A 13,358-nucleotide genomic window follows, 5' to 3' on the forward strand; every position below is an offset into this window, starting at 1 on the left:
GATATGATTAGCAGGTTGGCCATTTTAGATTTAAAAAGCCTCTTAGACATTTCCTTTAGGTTTTATGAAAGGGCATTACATCAGTGACTACAATGAAATTAATAATTCAGAGCTTCAAATGGCCAATTCATACAAATAAGTTTGTTGGGTTCTTGTTTTGCTGATAATATGTTTTTATGTGAATTGCTTTTCTATCAATGGACAAAAATGCTAATGGTAGTTTAGTGTCTATATGTTACAGCCTTACTTATTTTACTTAGATGATGCAAAATCAATTTAATTATGTCCCTTAGGAGAATCCTGAAATTGGTATTTGTTCTGGATATGTTAATGCAAAACATTTGAGTTTTCACTTACTCACAGTCTTCTGTAAGTTCCTGATTTCTCTCCTACTTTTCTGTAGAAAAGAAAACCGGAGTTTTCGCTTATTTAAAGAGATCAAGTTGTTTTGTAGTTGAAATATGTGAGATCATTTCATTGGTTTGACTTGAAAAACTTTGCTGTTCTTTTAGAGAACTAAGGTGTGTTCCTACGGGTACATCCCCCAACCTAAAAACATGCCATTTAACTTAAAACTGCTCTTCAGCTGAGTAAGGGTAACCTGCCTTTCAGTCATGCTGATTTTCTTTTTTGCTAAAGTGAGAAATGATGCTAATTGGATCTAACCTGAAAATCAGCACTTAGTACTTTAATTTCTGATACCATGGTATAGGGTACCAACCTGATTTGATTATTCTTACTGCCCACTCTATCAAGTTCTGTGTAAGCCACAAAATAATGATTAATCTATTTCTCTATCCTGGAAAAAGTTACCAAAATAAAAACTAAAGAAAGACTGGGAGGAAGATAAAAAATATATTTTATTTATTTAAAACATATCCATCAGCAGCTTATGCTAAAAATACAAGCATAAGATTTACACAGTGTAGTAAAAAATGATCAAGAGAAAAATCAGAAGCCATAAGGAAGAAAGGGGAGAACAGTCTGAGATGTTTTCCCAAATCAAACATTACATTTGTCCAAATCTTTCTAATATTTAAAAGCAAAGAAAGAAGCATGACAGGTCGCAGTTCACTGCCTGTTGAAGGATTGAAAATTTTAATGAAAGAGAAAATTTTCTTGCAGCTAAATCTATGAAAAATTTATAGAACATTGATCCATATTTAAAGGATCTGGAATAAGTGGCCCAATTCAAATGCCACCTTTTCCATGGAGTCTTCTTTGATTTCTTTCCCCTCCCTTTCCAGCTATAATTATTTTCTCTTTGATCCTTTGTTCTTTTATAGCACTTTATTTGTGGTGCTTTACAGCATTTATAACATTTTGCCTTTAATATTGTTATTTATGATTATATTTTGTCAGCCCTGTTAGACGGTGATTTATCCTTTTATTCCCTGCAGTGCCTTTGTTCATAAAAGTAACTAACATTTGTTGAGTGCTTTTACTATGTGGCAGGTGTGGCCACAGCTTTTAGGTACTTTGCCTCATTTTATTCCCACAATACACACCTTTTATTCTTTTCATTTTAGAGCTTTAAAATTTTTTCCATTTAAAAAATTTTTCTTAATATATTTATTTATTTTTGGCTGCATTGGGTCTTTGTCACTGCGCCCGGGCCTTCTCTAGTTGCGGCGAGTGGGGGCTACTCTTCGTTGTGGTGCGTGGGCTTCTCATTGCGGTGGCTTCTCTTGTTGTGGAGCACGGCCTCTAGGTGCACGTACTTCAGTAGTTGTGGCACGTGTGCTCAGTAGTTGTGGCTCGCGGGCTCTAGAGCTCAGGCTTAGTAGTTGTGGCACACGGGCTTAGTTGCTCTGCAGCATGTGGAATCTTCCCAGACCAGGGCTCGAACCCGTGTCGCCTGCCTTGGCAGGCAGATTCTTAACCACTGCACTACAAGGGAAGCCCAAATTTTCCATTTTTATTGAGGTATAAATGACATATCACAGTGTGTAAGTTGAAGGTATACAACATAGTGATTTGATATATTGTGAAATGTTTATCACAATAAGTTTAGTTAATATCCATCACCTCACATAGTTATAAAAATTTTTTTTTTATGATGAGAGAGAGCTTTTAAGACCTACTCCCTTAACAACTTTCAAATAGATACAGTTCAATATAGAGTATTGTTAACTGTAGTCACTCTGCTATACATTAGATCCCCAGAATTTTTTATCTTAGAAACAGAGTTTGTGTCTTTGACCCTCTTCACCCACTTCCCCCACTCCCCACCCCCTGTCAATGGCAACCACAAATCTGTTCTGTTTCTATGAGTTCAGTTTTTTTTAGATACCATGTGTAAGTGGGATCATACAGTATTTGTCTTCTCTGACTTATTTCACTTAGCATAATGCCCTCAAGGTCCATCCATGTTGCAAAAGGCAGGATTTCCTTCTTTTTTATGGTTGAATAATATCCAGTTGTGTATGTGTGTGTGTGTGTGTGTGTGTATCACATTGTCTTTATCCATTCATCCATCAGTGGACACTTTGGTTGTTTCCATGTCTTGGCCATTGTGCATAACACTGCAGTGAACATGGGGGTGCAGATGTCTCTTAGAAATAGTTTTCCTTGCATAATTACCCAGAAGTAGAATTGCTGGATCATATGGTAGTTCTCTTTTTAATTTTTTGAGGAACCTCCATACTATTCTCCATAGTGGCTGTACCAATTGACATTCCCATCAACAGTGTATAAGGGTTCCCTTTTCTCTGCAGCCTTACCAACGCTTGTTTTTTGGTAATAGACATCCTAGCAGTGTGAGGTGATAACTCGTTGTTTTGATTTGCATTTCTCTAATTCTGAGTGACATTGTCACAATACCTCTCCTCACAATACTGTTATTGTCCTTGTTTTACCAATAAGCATACTATGGTTTAAGAGACAGGAAATAATATGAGACAGGAAATATGCCCCGAATCTCAAATCTGATAACTGGTAGATTAGAATTCATGTCTGATTGATTACAAAGGGCTTGCTTTTTAGGACTATGTCTAATTCTAGGCAGTGTTTTCATTAGTTTTTCTTTTTGTTTTGTTTTTTTTTTTTAACAGAACCTATGGAGACATTCTGTATGTGGATTAAAAAGTTGTGTTTTTAATTCCTGACCTCATTTTGTGGGACTGGGAGGAAGGGGTTTGGATGAAGTAGTTTAGATCAAGGGGTTTGGGTGAAGAAGTCATGATGAAGTAGCCAACAATCCTGTATTAACTCCATACACTCTGGTCTTGGGACTGTCCCTCAGGAAGCCTTGGAATGCAGAAATCGGGACCATATTTTCTTATTAGGTTACACGAAGTTATGGTGCAGCAACAAGTGACCATGAAATCTTAGTGGTTATAGCAACAAAGATTTACTTTGTGCTTGCACTGAATGTCCATCATGGGTTGGTTCTGATTCCACTTGATGTTGTCATCATTTCTCTACTCAGGCTGACAGAGCAGCTTCTCTTTGGGTCATTGACAGGCAGTGGCAGAAAGAAATGAGACATGGTAAACATGAGCTAGCTCTAAAAGTTCTTACTTGGAATTAATGTGCATTATTTTTGCCCACATTTCACTGACCAAAGAAATTCACATTGACACTCCTGAGTTCAACAGGGTGGGGATGTACAGACCTCCTGCAAGAAGGGATAACACAAGTCACATGACCAAACCTAATGTCAGTGGAGTAAGATACATAGTCTTCCTTCAAGGAGGTCGACCTCAGGGTCGCAGAAGCAAATGTTTTTTCACAATAATACAATCTATCACACTTTCCCTTTGCCTGGCCATAGCAGACCTAGATATTCCAGCCTAATTGTTATAAATAGTGGCAAAGTCATGGCCATCCTGAATGGGGGAGGGTGGGGACTAAAATAAAGTCACAGTGTCAATTTCACTAAAGAGAATGAGCTGAGGTCATTTTTTACTCCTTCTTTCCATGTCTCTCTGCAAACCAGCCCAGTCCTCTAAGGAGAAATTATGTACAGGATCTCTATATTGGAGTCTGCCAGACCAGGGCTCAAATCCTGAGTTTATCATGTACCTACCTGTGAGAACTCGGGGAAGTCTCTGAGCCTGTTTTCTCAGACAATTATAACTGTGCTAGCATGAATTAATATTGTAATATTTTTCCTAATGTATAATTTCCATATCTCTTATTATAACTCAGCTTATTTCCTTGTGCTCAGAACTCCATGTATATCACTTTGGTAGCTTTTCACATATTTAGAAAGTGTTATTTTGTCACCCTCCCCCATCTCCCCAACTTCCCAGGTTCTTCAAACCATGGAACTGTGAGCCCGTTTTCCTTAATAGATCCTCATCCCTAATTGTTACATTCACTTACCTCTAGATTCTTTATTCTTTCAACAAGTAGCCCAAAGGAATATCCAGGAAGATGTGAGGAATATTAAATACTGTGGGGAGATTATTTTCTTGCTCTGAGACAGATAAGTATTTACATTGGATTTTGCTAACCATATTGTGTTGCTGAATTATTATTATTTTTGATGTTCCAGTTATTGAAAGTGGGAGGGAGCGGGGAGAACTAGTGAACAGAGCATTCTAGAGCCAGAATTTACCTCCTATTGACAGTCGCCTTCTCCCCAGGACTGTGGGTCCCTGGGTGGAGGCCTACCATTTGTTCAATGGGGAAATCAATCTGCTTTTTTTCCCCGTTCAAGAGAAAGTAACAAAGGCTGAAAAAGCTATTGCCCTGACAACCTGGGAATTTGCCTGTCTTGCTTGGGTGATGTTCCTCTTTGTAGATCCCGTGTGTTTCATAGAAAGAGTCACATACTGACTTTTCAGTGAGATAGATGTTAGATACAGACAATTCTGCTGTGATTAAAACAGCCTTATTCAAATGGACAAGACAAAAAATGCTATGTCTTAATGCTCAGGGGGTTAGAGGTATGTTGTAATAAACATTTGCTTTTTTTTGCTGTACATTGTTGTGTTTATTGGGCAGGTGGAAAAAATAATGCAACCTGAGGCAGATCATTCTTTAGGTTAGCTGGATAAATGAATAAAATTGTGATCCTGAGCTCCCTTTGACATCCTGCGTCACTAGGTCTGCGGTTTAAGGTGGGGTAAAGCATTGTAAGGGATGGATAACCTCAAAGATTTTGCAGACCATTGAACTAGGAAAATTGGGTAAAACGTTAAATCTAAGTGGATAAGACCAAAAAGGAATTTTCATGTATCTGACTGAGCATAGAGGCAAGGTGATGTTTTAGTGCTCATTGTTGATATGGATCATGTGTCTATAGGGAGTGGGAGTGAGCGATTCCTGCTGGGGAGGCAGAAGTAATTGACTTTGGTTTGTAAATCGTCTTTGGACTGGTTTCTGGGAAGCCACAGAACTTGGCAAATTTTAATGTCTACAGGGAAGGCATTAAAATTACATTCTCAAGAAGGCCCCAGTAATAAGACACTCCCTATCTTTTTAGATGAATTTCAACTGTTTGAGGACTCTTAATAGTTAAAGTCTTCACTGGGTTGCTGGTCACACAATTGACAACAGAATGTCTACCAGGCTGCTAAGTGTGACTGAAAAGAAATCCTTTTTGTCTGTTTGATCTGATTAGTTTGGTTGGTTTGTCCAGTAGTTGCAAATTTAGGTGCAATCAGAAGCTTTTTAAAAATGCTATTACCATGCCCCACCTGGGACCCCTGGCATCAGAGATTCTGAGGCTGGTGAGTTGGAATCTGTATGTAAAAACTTCCTGGGTGATTCTGACAGTGTCTCCATGGAAAGTTTGGGAACCACTGGAGTAGAGCATGTGGCTAATGAAATTTGTTTTGGTGAAAGACCACTTTATTGATGAACAGAGAAACAACAAGCAAACCAACATACCAAAACCCAGTAAAATGGTTCCCTGTGTGTGAACTAACACCAGCTACTACTAAAAGGGAAAGTACTAGCAGAGCAAATAGATACATTTTGATCTGTGATTAATACTGACTATTAAAGACAAATGGCTATCTCTGAGCAGGACAGTTTCTATGGAATATAAACATAAGCTTTGATTTCTCTTTTTGTAGAGTTTATAATTCAATTGCTATTTTGACAAGGTCTAATTACTCTTTTGGAATATTATGGAGGTCCTGAGATAATGGGGTCAAGAAATATTCTCTTCTGATAGAATAGGTGAAGTTGCTTTATTTGGTTTGGGTGGAAGGAAGAGGAATTAAAAACACATTTGCTAACATAGTTGTGATAGACAGTGTTGATACTCAAAGCCATGACCCCCTCTTGTTGTCTTCCTCCCACTCTAGAGCCCAGAGAAGCAGAAGTCAGTATCTCCTGCTGCTGGCCATGGCCATGTGACCCAGTTCTGGACAATGAGAGGTAAAGAGAAGTTTGTTTTTCTTTTTAAGGTTTCTGGGAAGGAGAGTTCTCTTCTAGATCAGAAAGAAGTACACAAATTGTTCTACATTGCCTCCTGCTTCCTGTCTTTAAGGATATGTTACTTAGAGTTGGTATGACTTAGAGTCCCTTACTGCCACCAGGAAATACCAAGAGAACCTGAGAGTCACCAACCCAGAGACCTGACACTGCTAAACTTCTGTCTGAATCAAGGCCAAAAATTGCCTACCTTCTCTGTAAGAAAAATGAATCTTATATTAAGCCAGTATTTGGTTACTTGATACTTGCAGTCAAAAGAATTCCTAACAGATACAGTATAATGCAAGGCATGTTTCGGCTGTTGGCTTTATTTTAACTTTCAAGGTTTTAGAAAAAAGTGTCCTTAACTCTCTTTTCTGGCTCAGGGTATGGAATTAGATGGCATTGTGGTGAAATTTGTTGTTTTTGCATGCTCAATTTCTATTTCTCCTTCTTCTTGGTGATATTATCCTGATTTCTCCTGAGGAGCTGCCCCTCTCTCACCCTCAGATCTTAGGGTTTAGAAGCACTGAGCCTACCCCTGATAACAGGATTGGATATGAGTCTTGGGTTTGGCAAATCATAGGTTTGCATCCTGGTGACATTGTGACTGGTTCAGAGATAGGACAAGAAACAGATCAGATCCTGATGGCAGTAGTCAAGCCCCTTGATTGAGAAATGCCTGAAGCCTAGTCCAAATCCAGAAATTAGTAGATGAGAAAATATGTTTGTTTGGCATGTGAGTAGTTTGAGTTAAATTTCTGATACCAGCAACCGAAAGAGGACTGACTTCTAAAACCATGGCACCAGAGCCACTGCATTTTCATCATCAATGGCATATGTGTTGGAATGTTCTAACAGAAGCTTGGCCACAGATTGGGGATGCTATAAAGGGAATTCCAGCTCTGAGTTGGAAGTTAAAGTAAATTACTGTTAAGATCTCTTTCAATCCTCAAATTATATGATACTATAAACATCCCGTGTCTATGGGGAGATTATGGCAATGGGAGGATTGTAGTGCCTCTAGGGATGGTGAGTAATCTGCTTTTGCAAAGTACATGCTTGTTAAATGCTAGATGAATTGAAGGGATTGTGGGGATTTTGGCATTATGGAAATAACAGCAGACTGTTAGTCTTGAAGCATAGATTCTGATTCCATTTCAGAACTGGGTCCCATTTTAAACCTTGGCTAGCTAGATTGATTTGAGCAGTCCTTAAGCCATTGGTGACTCAATAAAATCATTTGTAAAATGGGAATGTAATTTCATGGTTGAAAGGGAACTTTGGGAGAAGAAAAATGTAGTGGCAGGGAAATAATGTTTATTGAGGATCTACTGTGGGTCAAGCATTGTGATAGATGCTTTATCTTTGTTTTGTTTAATTGTTAAAGTGCAAAACATGTTTTCATCCCAGTTTTTTGGATGAGGCAATGGAAACTTAGGTAAGTTAATTAAATTTACCAGAAATTTTACAGCCTATGAATGGATGAGCTAGGCTTTGAAAGTTGTTTTTGAGGTCAAAGGCTGAATTCATATTCACCACACAAGTCTAGTTCAAACTCCTTATTTTACAGATATGCTTCAGCCTGAACAATGAATGGGTGACAAATCTGGTACTAGCCCTCATGTTTCCAAGCCTCCATATACTCTACTAATGATATCTGCCCTGCCTGTCTCATTGAAATTACTGTTTGAAATCAGACAATGGCTAGGAATGTGATTTGAAGGGTGTAATGTGCTGTACAATATCATTTAGAACCCTGAGCTTGAAAGCTCTCAGGTCTCTCTCTCTTTTTTCTCTCCATCATCATCATTAGTCTTTGCTTCTTTCTGTGGGCTTTTTTCTTTCTGTGGGACTGGTTATCTCAGTGAGATTGGTACTATATTAGCCAGTAAATCCTGGACTCCAACCTTCTCAACTTTCCATACAGAAAAATAGACTTAAAGGAACTTAGCTGCTTATTTGTCTCACTTGACAAGAACTGCAGCTAATAGGCAACTGCTAAAGTTGACGCAGTAGCTCTAGGATGTCAAGGAAAGCATTTTGATGATTCATTCCTAAATTTGTTTGAGCTGCTAATAGTTTTTCTTTTGGAGCTGAAACGATGTTGCCCCTGACTCAAGCCGATCAACTGAAGGACTATAGTAATTTGTCCAGGCGTGGGTACTTGATCCAAGTCAGGTTGGAGTCCTCCAGGAACTTTTGAAAGTGAGGTGTAAAGAAAGAAATTTCCTCTGTGTCACATGGTTGCACTTAGCTGCAGGAGAGGCTGAGAAATGAGTATTTAACTTTCCAGCCTCTTGGGCAGAAGATGTAGATGTTACCAATGTCTGCTGTTACCCAGTTCTCCTCTCCCTCCAGGAACACTTCCCTACCCTGTGAAGTTAAGTGTGATCATGCAGGTAGTTTTTCCCAACATGGCATATACAACATGGGTCATTTTCAGGCCAAAGCACTCAAGGGCTCTCGTGTGAGTCTCTATGCTCCCTCCCACATCACTGCAAGCCCGGAATCGCTTCTTACTCTGGGGCTGCCACAAGACCAAAGCATCCCTGCATCACTGAGCCCTAGCATGGGGGACAGCTGCCCTGCACAGTTGCTTGGCAGTGTAGTACATTTGCATATGTGGGAAATAAAGCTTTTTTATTTAAATCACTGGATTGTGGAGTTATTTGTTATTGCAGCATAACCTAACTATGCTGACTAATATAGAAAGCAAGGGAGAGGAAAAGAGGTTTGGAAATAGGTAATATGTGAGCCACCTTACAATGACTGCCAAGGTTCGACCATTAATTAATTAAACCAGGTGTTAAGAGTGAAGTGGGGAGTGAAGGAATGTGTAGCAGAGACAGGACTACCGCGGCATTGCTGTGAGCATAGCTACCATACACCTGAATACACTACAGTTGTCAAATGAATTCTCCTGTATAGTCGTCCAGAAAATATGAAACACCACCCAGGCACCTTCTAGGTACTGAGGACAGAGTGGTCAGTAAAGTAGACATGGACCTTACACTCACAGATTTTCTCTCAGAAAACTCAGCTCTTGAATAATTAATTACAAGTGTGTTAAGTGAATCAAAAAATGAAAGTGTTGTTGGATAATGTGGACTTGGGGATCAAGGAATGCTTTCTGGAGGAAATGATATTTAAACGAAAATCCAGTGAATGAGAATATAATATTCGCTGGTCTCATAAGTAGGAATGGGAGAATTTTGTAGGCTGAGGAAACAGTAAAGGCTCAGCCATGCGCTGAGAAACTGTGTCATATTCAGGAACCAAGGGAAGGCCATTAGGAATAGAATATAGAAAACAAGGAAATGAAGACCAGTTTTAGTGTATGATTCATTTGGATATTTTCCTCACCTTCTTACTCATTTACTGGGCTTCCTACTCCTGCATCCTGTGTTCGTTTTCCCCATTTCCCTGGTAAATCTGTAAGAACTTGTCTGGCTTCCCAGAATGTATTCAGCCCTAGAATACAGAATACAGTATACAGACTGTAATCTGTATTCCCAGAATGTATTCTGCCTGCCTGTTTTCTCACTGTAACTCTTCCATCTCCCTCTCTCTTCCCCCACCTTTATTTCTTTTTAGCTAGCACAATATTCTGCCCAGGTCTTTGAATAACACCCCCTTTGGTGAATCCATCTAAAAGCTGATGTTCCTTTTAGAGAAATTCCAATCCAAAGAAGTTTTACTCAGGGGGCCCTCTACAGTGTGCTGGGAATAGCACTTACTACTTGTGCTGGAGAATAGTTGTGGGCTGCCCCTCTGTGTCTTGTTGGCTAGATCTCTTAATCCTTCCAGCTTCACTCTGTTGAAATCCAATAGTCTTGGATGACTGTATTCTTTGAACCCTTTTCTCACAATGCCAGATTCAATAACATCACCTGGCAAAGCCAAACTGCCTCTGAGCTTGTTTGGGTTTCTTTCATTTCATAACACATATTGCTTCTGTTTGTTTGATTTCTTGTGGAGAATTTAATACCGACTGTAATCTGAATTTTGCAAAGAAAATTGACTGAATTCAGATTACTTGTGTGTAATAAATACCATCACCCTGCTAAATTGCTATTTACAACAGTAAATATAAACTCAGATGCCTTTGGTTAGGCTGAGTGCAATAATTTTAGAACCTTCACCTAATGCATAAACTAGAGAACTTCAGTTGAAAACTGAAACTGTGAGGTGAGTGAGACAAACTTTAAAAAGCAACTGTTGAGACTCCCTCTATTTTCTCTGTAAGAAAATGGTCAATAATATATGACTTGCATCTTCTACATAACGTTTCATGAATTGACTTGGCCAGTTGATCACCACATAATGGGCTTTCTTGAAGAGAAACCGTGGCACCCAACTGAATCAATTGTAGTGTCTATTTCACCAGGGGGTGGAGAGAATCTGATATTAGTTCAGGAAAAAAAAGAGCCAGAGCCCAAATTCTGTACTCTCAGAATAAAAGTATTACTTGGAAAACAACATATAAAGGAGTCCCAGTCAACGTCATGTCTTGTAAGTGATCTTAAGATGTAAGACCTATTTAAAGCCAGGCAGTGCCTCAACCATCTGAAAATATTAATATTATCAGAGCAAATAAAGGAGAATTGTTCCTTTACTTGCAATACTTATGACACCAAATGTGTGGGTTTTCCACGCCAAGGAAATTTCGAGGTTTCTGCAGACACCAACTGGGTGTCCAACAATTTAATTCAGCTCTGACACTACCAACATGGAGTTAGTGTCAGAACCCATAGGTTAAGGGCTCAGTACTAGAAGACTGCCCCCCACTACAGACACCAGCCACAAGTAATGGGTCCCCAGGTTACCTACACTTTTGTCTGATGTGGCTACAACTTGGGGGTTTCTACAACTTCCTCCTCAGGTTCAGTAATTTGCTATAATAGCTCACAGAACTCAGGGGAACACTGATGTTTACCAGTTTATTATAATGGATATGACAAAGGATACAGAGGAACAGCCAGATGAAGGGGTACATAGGCTGAGTCCACAACGGTCCTGAGCACAGGAGCTTCTGTTCCTGTGTAGTTGGAATGCACCACCCTCCCAGCATGTGGGTATGTTCACCAACCTGGAAGCTCTCTCAACCCCATAGTTTAGAGTTTTTCATGGAGTTTCCTCATGGAGGCAGGATTATTAACTGAATCTCCAGCCACTCTCCCCTCCCTGGAGGATGGGATTGGGTGGGGCTGTAAGTTCCAAGCTTCTCATCATGGCTTAGTTTTTCTGGTGACCAGCCAGGAGCCCGCCAAGAGTCTTCTTATTAGAATAAAAGATGCTCCTATCTCCCATGAAATTTCAAGTTATCTAGGAGCTCTGTGGTAGGAACCAGGGGCAGAGAACTAATATATATCTTATTATGTCAGAGAAGGGCATTCTGAATTCTTTCTTATTTGGTCTAACTACCTAAGAAAGTCTTCACTCTGCTTAATCAAGATTCCTATTTTTTTTTTCTTTATCTCCTTATTCTGACACTGTGGTTTTCAAACTTATTTTTATTTAACTCCCAGTGCCACTTCCTTTTTTTTTTTTTAATGAAGCCCCCTTTGTTTCAGTGAAGTATGCTCTGTCTGGAGTGGGATTGAAGGTCCAGTAGCCCCACTTATACAATCCCCTTACCTTTCTGTTCTTGCAGTGACTCCTAAAGGGCTCCATGGAATCCCTAATGTCTTGGGACACACAGTTTAAAAACTACACCATAAATATAAATGATTCAGGTATCTATTGGCTAGGGGGAGCTTCCTTTCCTGTAGTTTACTTGTTTTGGGATAGTTTACTTGGATAGATTACTTGTTTTTTTTGTTCCCACCTCTGGCTAGAGTGTGAAAATGTGTCTGGGATGCTCTGGACAAAATTTCTGGTGACACTGGAACTTTGCTTGGATCCCAGTTTTATATCTTGCTCTTCAGGGGCTGGTTAAGTTCTCCTGAGATGTGTTTACCAGAAAGAGCCAAAGGCTGAGTAGCAGCTAAAACCTGACATATTGAAAGCCAAAGGAAACTTAGGTAGGAAATGGCAAGGTATTGATTGAATCTTGAAATATGTGTGTATGTCTTATGTATAAATTTTGAAAGTAACGTGAAGGAAACGAAAACAAAAATCTCCAAACAGCTAAAAATCCGCCGCGCCCCCACCCCCCCCCCCCCATTCCCACCTCGTATCAATCAGGGTAATTTTCACCTAACTGTTAAACTTCAAAATACTGGCAAATTTCTGAGTGTGTAAGATATGAACTGGATTCTTGTTTTGTATCATAACCTGATTCTTCTACACCTTAAAAAATATGAATGAAAAGTTTTCATTGTATACTATTGTTACAAATCCTGTCCCATACTGGGAGGGGAGTACTGTATTAAACGTGTGGAGAAGTAATACAGGACCATAGGTTTTATTTGACTCTTGTTTTTTTTACTCTTGTCAAAACATAAGCAGAGCAGTTTAGAGGATGATAATAGATGAGTAGGCTTTTCTTTTGAAACCTAAGATACCCCTGGGTATTTATTATCCTACTGTACCAGAACCTTGACATTGTGGTAACAAAGGTCATTTGATTTTATAACTTCATTAACTTAATACCTAATGAAGTAGATTAATATGTTTGGCCGCTGTTGTGTTTTGTTAAGCACTAAACACAGAAGCATCAAAATCCTACTTAGCTTTGTAAGTAATGGCATAGGCTGCAAACCTGTGATTATCTCCTAACCATTCCATTTCAGAAAATATTCCAGTATGGTAACTTCTTATTTTTATTTTTTTAAGTTTTCTTTTTTCGTGCTGGAGAGATTTTCAGCCATCTCAGAAGGCTAATCAACTTTCTCTGCATGAATGAACTTAATCCTCTTACATTTTAAGCTTATTCCATTCTAGGAAAAACTATGTTTCCTGTCTACCTCACATTTGGACCTGTATGAAAGATGCAACCTTGCTGCAATGAAAAGTTTTTCTCAAGGTGAATGTATTTAGTG

General features: G+C 39.1%; 1 long non-coding RNA gene across 2 annotated transcripts in view; it reads left to right on the forward strand.

Moving 5' to 3' along the window:
* LOC309636256 overlaps window positions 1-13,358 on the forward strand; it is a 384,430-nt gene that overhangs the window by 236,209 nt on the left and 134,863 nt on the right. For both annotated transcript variants that reach the window (XR_014249326.1, XR_014249327.1), the window contains one exon: window positions 6,264-6,336. This is a non-coding gene — a long non-coding RNA (uncharacterized lncRNA). The remainder of the gene's footprint in view (window positions 1-6,263; window positions 6,337-13,358) is intronic.

Source organism: Balaenoptera borealis, assembly GCF_965194805.1.
Source record: "Balaenoptera borealis genome assembly, chromosome: 10".
Taxonomy (NCBI): Eukaryota; Metazoa; Chordata; class Mammalia; order Artiodactyla; family Balaenopteridae; genus Balaenoptera; species Balaenoptera borealis.